The 8,990-nt window shown below is 29.7% G+C and overlaps 1 long non-coding RNA gene across 1 annotated transcript in view; it reads left to right on the top strand.

Annotated features, from left to right (window-relative positions):
• The window catches only part of LOC111038529, a 13,164-nt gene that overhangs the window by 3,211 nt on the left and 963 nt on the right, over positions 1 to 8,990 (top strand). The window lies entirely within an intron of this gene.

The following is an 8,990-nucleotide window of genomic DNA, read 5'->3' on the forward strand; positions in this document are numbered from 1 at the left end:
TTTTTTTTTTTTTATATTGATATACAAATAATTATTACTTAATATTTTAGCTTAACTTAAATTGTTTTTCATTTTTTTTTTTTTTTTTTTTTTTATACTGAGAGTCTTCTGTGGTATGGAATTAGTGGTGCTTTGGTTTTCTTATTTTTTGTTTCTGTTTCTATTATTGTATATTCTGAATTTTTAGGATTATAATGTTTTTTGTGTTTATTATGCATTAAGTGGTGAGTTACGTTTGAGAATAACCCACCGATCAGTTTGATGCTCCACCCAAATGTGTTGTATAATAATGTTATATTTAACCCTGTGTTTATACAAGTTATGACCAATTTAAAAATAATGACTAATCCTAGCAAGCCTGATGTTATATTACCGAAAGTCGTGAACCAACCCCATATGTTATGTATTTCCTGATGGACTAATTTGCTTAGGGTTTGATCATCGATTAAGTTTTTTTATATTAATACCCTGGTCTATTACATTGTGACCTAGAGTTTGCCTAATTAGATTCCTTTGCACTGTATCAGATTCTTGAGGAAACATTAAATGGTTTTGTAGTGCCTTCATTATATCGGGTGTATATATGCCTGCCGTCATGAAATTGTCTGAACTTTCGTAAGACCAAGTTAGGGTAGTGTCTGGTTTCAATGTCTGTGGATTATTTACCCTATGCGGTTTTGGTGTGAGGGAGAACCATTTGCCATTTTTCTGAAATGCAGGGGGTAAATATTCATTGCAATCTATTTGAGTGCCATAAGTTTGTAATATATGAGTTTTGGGAGTCATGAAAAGTGTCTTATTATTGTATAATACCGGAAGCTCATTGAAGCACGAATCTTGTATTGATATCTCTACATTTACCGGATTACATTTTTGTAAATAAATAATTTCACCATTTTTAATGGCTACGAAACCTGGTCCTTCCCCAATGGTGTAAGCAAATTCAGATAAACTATACGAGGCAAGTGTTAGTTTTTGTAAAAGAAGTTGTCTTTCGAAATTACATTGTTTTCTGGTTATGTCTTCGTAAAGACTTGTAACGGTTCTTTTTATAGTAAATTCTAGATAAACGAATTTGGTATTTATATAGGATAATAGATCGGTGTTAAATGGTTGAATTTTTTTGGGTGTGAAACTGTTTACATATATGTAGTTGGATAATATAAGAAGTTGATTATTTTCTGTTTGGATCACTGGTATATTACAGGCAAATGTCATAGATATTTTTTTTAGAGCGAAGGCAATGTGCGTGGTCTCTACAATATAAGTTTCGGTTTTGTGATTGTTCTTATCTACAGATGTGACAACGGAGGCTGGTCCGTCATATAGTACATCATATTCCGTGATACTACAGTCTAAGTTTTCATTCGTCCAAATTACTTCCCCCTTATATTGATCAAGTCCGTATGACTCCGACAGCTTTAGTCTAGAACCTGTTGGTAATATTAATACATTCTCTTTGGTGTTTGCTAATGCTAAGCCCTCAGATAAATGAATTTTGTATTTTGCTTGAACTATTACATTATTCCATGTACCCCTGGCATTTGTGAAAGTGGTACCTTCACAATTGCCATATTTATCTAATAATCCCCCACTTGTGTGTGACGTAACGAATGTTTCATTGACTCGTATGCCTGATATGATGCCTCCAAACGGGGTTTGGTAAATTAATTTGTGGTGTAAGTCTTCACATCGAGCATGTCCTAATTCAATGATTTCGGAATAATAGCCCCCGTCTACCATTTGAGCATCTTCAAAAGTGGAGCATCTTGTTATAAGGTAGTCTACAGAAATGAAACATGATTTGAAGTGTTGTGAGTGTATCTCGACTTTTTGTAATAATTTTATTTTTGGTATGGATAAAATTTCCGTGGGTTTTGGATTTTCGCAGACATCTATGTCTATACTGTTAAATGCACTTATGTTCATTTGTGGACCCCCACAGTCGTAAGCTATGAAGGTTTGTACATGATTGAGTTTTAGTATGCAGATGGAGATAAGTAATAACTTTATATTGAATGAAAACATCTTTGGTTGTTGTGTACTTTATTATTGTTTTTATATTATTATTTTTATTAATATTATTTTGTTATTATTTTTATTTATTTATATATTATTGTTATTAATTTTGCATATACAAATATTGAGCTAAAATAAATATGTGATAATATGTTGTTTTCACTTTGATTTCTGAAAAAAAAATATGTTATAAGTGTGTTTTTGTAAATGGCATATTGTAGTAAAGTACAATATGTTATTAATAAATGATAGACATCAAAAAAAAAAAAAAAGAATGAAAAGGAGAGGAAGAAAGAGAAGAGAGGAAAAAAAATCATAATAATATGGCACATCATATTACAACTCGTAACACCTAAAAAGAGTATTTTTGAATGACTCCAACTTTCTTCCAAATTTTTTCTGTTTTTCTATTTATTTTTGTAGTATTATAGTTAAAGTTTTTTTTTTTTTTTTTTTATGTAATAATTGAACTTGAGTATTCTTATGAACTTTCGTAATTTAATTAATAATATGATGTCTTTATTTTGTTATAATTATTTTTTTACTGTTCTTATTATTATGTGTTATAGTCTCTCTTATAGTGTGGTTTTAACCTCCTGACATGTACGGTATCGATAATTTCTTTGTTGTTCAAAATCAATTTTATTTTATAGTTAAGTTCATTGACCTTATCTATTATTCTAAATGGTCCTCTATATTTAGGCCCTAGTTTGGGGGACTTGCCTACTTCTAAAAATGGAAATTTGACCATAACTAAGTCATTTATGTTGTAATTTATTGCTGTATGATTTTTGTCGTGATATTTTTTTTGTATTATTTGAGCTTCATGAATTCGTTGTGGTATTTTATCTCTTATTTTATTTAGTTCTATTAAGGATTGTTTTAATAGGTATGGGATGTCTTCGGGAATAATTTTATTGTCTATTGGAAATGTAGGTTCGAAACCATGCATAAGGTAGAACGGACTATATTTAGTGGTGGTTTGAGGTGTAGCATTATATGCTAATGTTATGTACGGTAGAAAATATGACCATTTTGATTGGTCACCATTTTTTATATAATTTTTTAATGAGCCTGTTATTACCCCATTAATTTTTTCAACTAGACCCTGTGTTTGAGGTGAATAGCTTGTTGATAAGGTTTGTTTTATTCCCAGATTTGAACATAAGTCACTAATTAATTTGTTTCTGAAATGAGTGCCTCTATCAGATGAAAAGTTCCTAAAGCAGCCCCAAATCGATACTATTTCTGTCATAAATTTGGCAGTGGCCTCAGCCGTTGCTGTTTCAACTGCCTAAGTGAATATATATTTAGATGTATTACACACAGCTACTAGCACATAACGTTTTTTATTGCTCGGGGTTAGTGGACCTAAGTAGTCAAACGTTACCCTATCTAGTGGTTTTCCTGTTGTTATTGGTATTGGGTTTAAGTTTAACAAGCCTATTGGCTTACCACTCATTTTTTTATTAACTTGACATTCGCCACACAATTTAATGAAGTTGGTAGTGTCTTTGTGTAGAGAAGACCAATAGTATTTATTTTGTATTTTGTGGATAGTACGTGAAATACCTGTGTGACCACCGGTGGGTGAATCATGGTAAGATTTTAATATTTCATTAATTAGTGTTTTTGGTATAACGAGTATTAGGTTATAGTTTTTCGGGGTGTGTATTTTTTATAATATAATATTTCATTTTGTAATATGAACAACCTAGATTTTCTTTTTATGTTGGTGGGTGCTTCTTCATTATTTAATGCTTTTATCATACTGTTACAAAATTGGTCATTTCTTTGTTGTGTTTTTATGTCATGTAAATTATTTAATGCATCGATGTTGTCATTAAGTGTGTTTATGCTTTTAATATTGTTAATTGCATTTCTGGAAAGTGAATCAGCAACTTTGTTATCTTTACCATTTTTGTATATTATTTCAAAATCAAAGTCTAATAATTTTAATGTTAATCTAGCTATCCTAGCAGAGGGTATTTTTAAGTTATTATAATATTGTAAGCTTATATTGTCACAAAATACTGTAAACCTACGTCACCATAAATATTCTCGAAAGTATTGAATGCCAAAACATAGCCCAAGTAATTCAAGGGTGGTGGAAGAATAAGTTTTTTCCGAGTCTAGGAGTTTTCTAGACGCATATCCTACAGGGTGTAGCGTATTTGTGTCGTCGGGTTGTTCAATACATGCACCTAGACCCATTATAGACGCGTCTATTGTTAAATATACGTGTTTATTATCGTCAAAATGTATTAGCAAGGGCTCTGAAATTAAGCATGTTTTTAATTCATTAAATGATTCCTCATGTTGGTCAAGCCATGTTATTTTATTTGATCCTGATTTTATTAACTCACTAAGTGGGTGTGCAATTTTAGCGAAATCTTTGACATGTTTCCTATAGTATGAACACATGCCGATAAATGATCTAACATCTTTTATTGTTTTGGGTCTTTGAAATTCAATAATTGCTTTTGTATTTCTGTCTAAGGGTTGTATGCCGATAGTTGATACTTCGTGGCCTAATAATTCGATTTTATCAAAGAAGAAATTACATTTTTTTGTTTTTAAAGAAAAATTCATTTTATCAATAATTTCAAATGCATTTCTTAGGTTTATTATTGCCTGATCAAAATTATTGCCATATGACACTAAATCATCGATATAAATTATTATTGACTTGTATAATATATTTGAAAATGCTTTGTTTAGTTCTCTTTGGAATATTGCACTGCTATTTTTAAAACCTTGTGGGAGTCTTGTGAAAGTTAATAATCCTAATACAGAGGTAAATGCTAGTTTGTATTGGTCATTTTCTGCCACAGGAATTTGAAAAAAACCCGAGTTCAAATCCAAAGAACTGAAGTATTTTGACCCTTCTAAAGCTCTGAATAAGTCTGCAGTACGAGGTATTGGATATTGATCACATTCTACTCTGTCATTAAGTTCTTTGTAAGATACAACTAAACGATATGAGCCTATCTCTTTTTTCTTTACAAGGAATGCCGGTGCGGCAAATTTAGAGATTACTGATTTTACTATATTTGCCTTTAATAACTTGTTAATTTGAATTTCTAATTCTTGTCTCTGTTGTGGTGATACTCTATGGGGTGCATTAAATTTTGGTTCTTTATAATTCGGTTTCATTTTGATTTCGCAAGGTTGTACATTAGCGGCTTTTATGTTAGAGGTATCTGTCGAGAAAATGTGTACATATTCATTTAGTAACTGAATGACTTTGTTGTGTTCTAATATGTTTAATTTAGGTGAAATCGAGAAAGGTGTACCTTCGAGATCTGTTAGAAATCGTTTTGTGACTTTATTTATTGAATTTGTAGCCGTAATGATTTTTATTTGAAAGTCGGTATGTTTGATTTGTTTATTATCATTAATTTCTATTGATTCTGGATGCGGTGGTCCTTTTAGGTCTAACAATGTGTTGGGATGCTTTCTATCGTGTCTTGACGCCGCGTCTAGACATTGCAGCCTGCAGGGAAGCCGTTCTTTTAGGGATGATTTTTATGATGTTACCTTTTTTTATAACCTTGTCATTTGAGATTTTTTTTTTGTTATTAATTGTATCTTTATTATCGTTATTCGTGTCCCTAATACTTAATTTACATGTTTGTAAGTTGATTGTCGGTGTTTTTTGTATATGAATTATGTTGTTAGGTATTTTATTGGATTTTTTTGATGTCACCGTGCCCGGGATCCAGTGAGTATTTTTGTTAACATTATATAATACTATAGGCGATCTATTACCGTCTCCGTATATTATACCCGTATTATCGTTATCATTATATATAAAAGTGTCATGGTTGTAATAATGTGCTATTGCGGCTAATTCTTCGTCAGACCACCAATAGTTTGGTAATTCGTTTAGCCCTAGCAATTCTAAAATTTCTAGAATTGAGGTTATTTTATTTTTTTTATTGTCATTTAATGCATTACAGACGGCATAGAGTCCACAATTCCCATCACTGAGAACGTTTTCTCCTGGTTTGTATTTAGAAAATGTATTATAGGTTGTATTTCCGGTTATATTTTGTGCATCAATTATTTCTGTTTCAGTTTTTTTATCATTATTATTATTATTATTATCGCAATGTGTATGAATATTATTAATTGTGTCAGTGTATTCTTTTGATTTGTGTGTTGTATCTTTTTTATCTTTATAATATATGTGTACTTCGATATTAGTATTTTGAAATTCTGAGTATATTAACTGTTTTACTATGGACCAGTTGAATTTATGTGGTTCTGAATCAAGGTTGGGCATAGCAATTTTTGAAATGTTGGATCTTATAGCTTGAAGTTTTAAATTATGTATTGAAGCTTTTAGATCTTCGTATTTGGGTTTATGATGATGTGATTCTTTTATTATTAAATGAAATATGGTTTTATTATTGTTTCTTATGGGTATGGTGCATCCTACATTTATTTCCTGTAATGAGAGTTGTGGTCCAGTATTACCATATACTTTGCATATTAAGTTTGTTATTCCTCTGTTCATTTTGAGGTCAGAAGATATGCAGTGAGCTATTGAAAAAGTATCTGGGCAGTTAAATATGCTACCTTTTATTTCCTTAATATTGTTAATATTATTTATACAATTTAATGCGTTTGTGTTATTAATTTTTAGTTGGACATTTATATTGTTGTTTAAGATGATGTTATTATCTTTAAAATCAATTAGAGCATTATTTTTTATTAGAAAATCATTCCCGAGTATAATTGTGCTAGATAAATTTTTTACAACGTGTGTATTTATATCGAAGTAATTATTGTTAATTTGTATTTGTATTTTACTTATACCAGCTACGCATAATGGTTTATTATCGGGTCCTGACAGTTGTACCGCGGTAGGTGTTATTATGTAATTATTTGGTAATAGTTCTTGTCTAATGCAGCATATATTCGCACCCGTATCAATTGTTATTGGTAAGGTGGTGTTATTAAATTTGGCCTCAATAAAAAGAGCGTCGGGTGTAGAGTTAATTTCATTAATTTTTTGTACATGTGATGCTGTAATAGAAGGTGAACAATTATCAGCTGTGTTTAACCTGATATTTAGTTTTTTGATTTATTTAAGTACAAATTACAATTTATGGCCATGTGTCCGGATTTATTACAAATTTGACAAGTGGTTGGGTTTTGTTTATTTTTGAAAAAGCATTTTTCTTCTGAATGGTTTGTTTTAGAGCAAATTGAGCATCTTTTTTTTTGATTATTTGGGACTTCATTTTTATATGCGGATTGATTTATTTGTTGCATGTTGTTATTTGTTGGAGTTTGTGGAAAATATGGCTGGTTGTAATGTGTTGGGCCTACATTCCAATAGGGTGTATTGTTATATGGTGAATTTACGTTATATGGTTGTGACATTTGCGTGTGCCACTGTTGGTTATTAAAATTATTTTGATTTAAATTTTTATTAGGTTCATAAGGATTTTTTTGTTTTGTATTATCCTGACGTAGTTTATATTCATCATTATTTAAAAGTTGACTGAACATTGTCTTTAAATCTTTTATTTCATTGCGTAATTTGTCAATTTCATTCCCATTAACATTTTTATTTGTGTTTATTTGTTGAATTTTGGATTTTATTATTTCTGTTTCATAGTCAAATGGAGATTTAGGTTTTTCACCTTCAGTCATGAATTCAATCATTTCGAATTTACGTACATTATTTTTTAATTCTGATAGGTTTTCGTTACCCATTATACCTATGTATCGAGTTATAGCGGGGTTTAAGCCTTTCATGATATTGCGGACTATTTCTTCCTGAGACATACTACTATCAATACGCCTACACAAAGATTCAGCCTCGTTAATGTATGAAACTGTAGGTTCATCTGGTAATTGTTTTCGTTTTTCTAACATTAAACGGAGCATATCGTTTTGAGCGATTGGTTCAAATTCCATTCTAAGTTTTTTTTCTAAGTCAGTCCATTTGATATTTTCCCCACTATCTACAATATTATCATAAAACATAAGAGCAGAGCCTTCTAAAAAAACAGGGATGTATTGAGCCTTTTCGGATTCTGACCAACCATTAATGATGGCCGCTCTATTATATTTTTTTAAAAATGAATCAATATTATCGGAAATTGAGCCTGAAAAATTTGTTGGTTTAAAATAGGGTTTCTTATTGTCAGTCATATTATTTTTGATTGTGTTATCGACGGAGTTACTTATTGGTTCTGAGATGAATGTTATATTATCTACTAATTTTTCGAAATAGTCGTAGGTGGATTCGCCTTTTAGATATTTGTGGAGCCTACTTTTTAGATCTGGAACTAGACCGGATGTTATTAATTGTCTTCTTGACAATTCAGTAATTAATTTATCTTTATTTAGTTTGTTTATCCAACCCGTGGAGATGTTGTTAAAATCTATGTCTGGAAATTTATAGTTCTTATCTAATTTATTTTCTTGTGAATTTTGCATGTGTAAAAAAAAAGGAATTATTAATAGAATCTTCTTTTCTTTTTTTTTATTCAGGTAAGGGGTTTTTTTTTTTTTTTTAACAAGATAAAGAAAGAGAAAGAGAGAGAGAAAGAGAAAAAAAAAATTACTATTTATTTCAATTATTAAATAATTAAAAATGTATATAAGTGTAAGTATTGTATAATATGTTAAATCAGATTGATTGTCTGAATATTTTTTTTATAATAGATTCGTATTAAATCTAATTGAGCTAATATTAATGTATATTCTAGTTATAGTGTACACATATGTATACATGTATATATAAATATGCTTAGATTTTTTTTTTTTTTTTAGTATTTGTGAATCCTTTAAGATTTATTAATATTTTTAAGAGAATAGAAAAAAAAAGGTTTTGTTTTATTTACGGGGTAAAAGAAAAATAATTAAGATTTCCTTAAAATTTAATTCAATTATATCCCCTTTTAGATTATTAATATATCAATAAATATATATTAGTATATTCTTAATAA

Source organism: Myzus persicae, unplaced genomic scaffold (genome assembly GCF_001856785.1).
Source record: "Myzus persicae strain clone G006 unplaced genomic scaffold, MPER_G0061.0, whole genome shotgun sequence".
In the NCBI taxonomy this organism is placed as follows: domain Eukaryota; kingdom Metazoa; phylum Arthropoda; class Insecta; order Hemiptera; family Aphididae; genus Myzus; species Myzus persicae.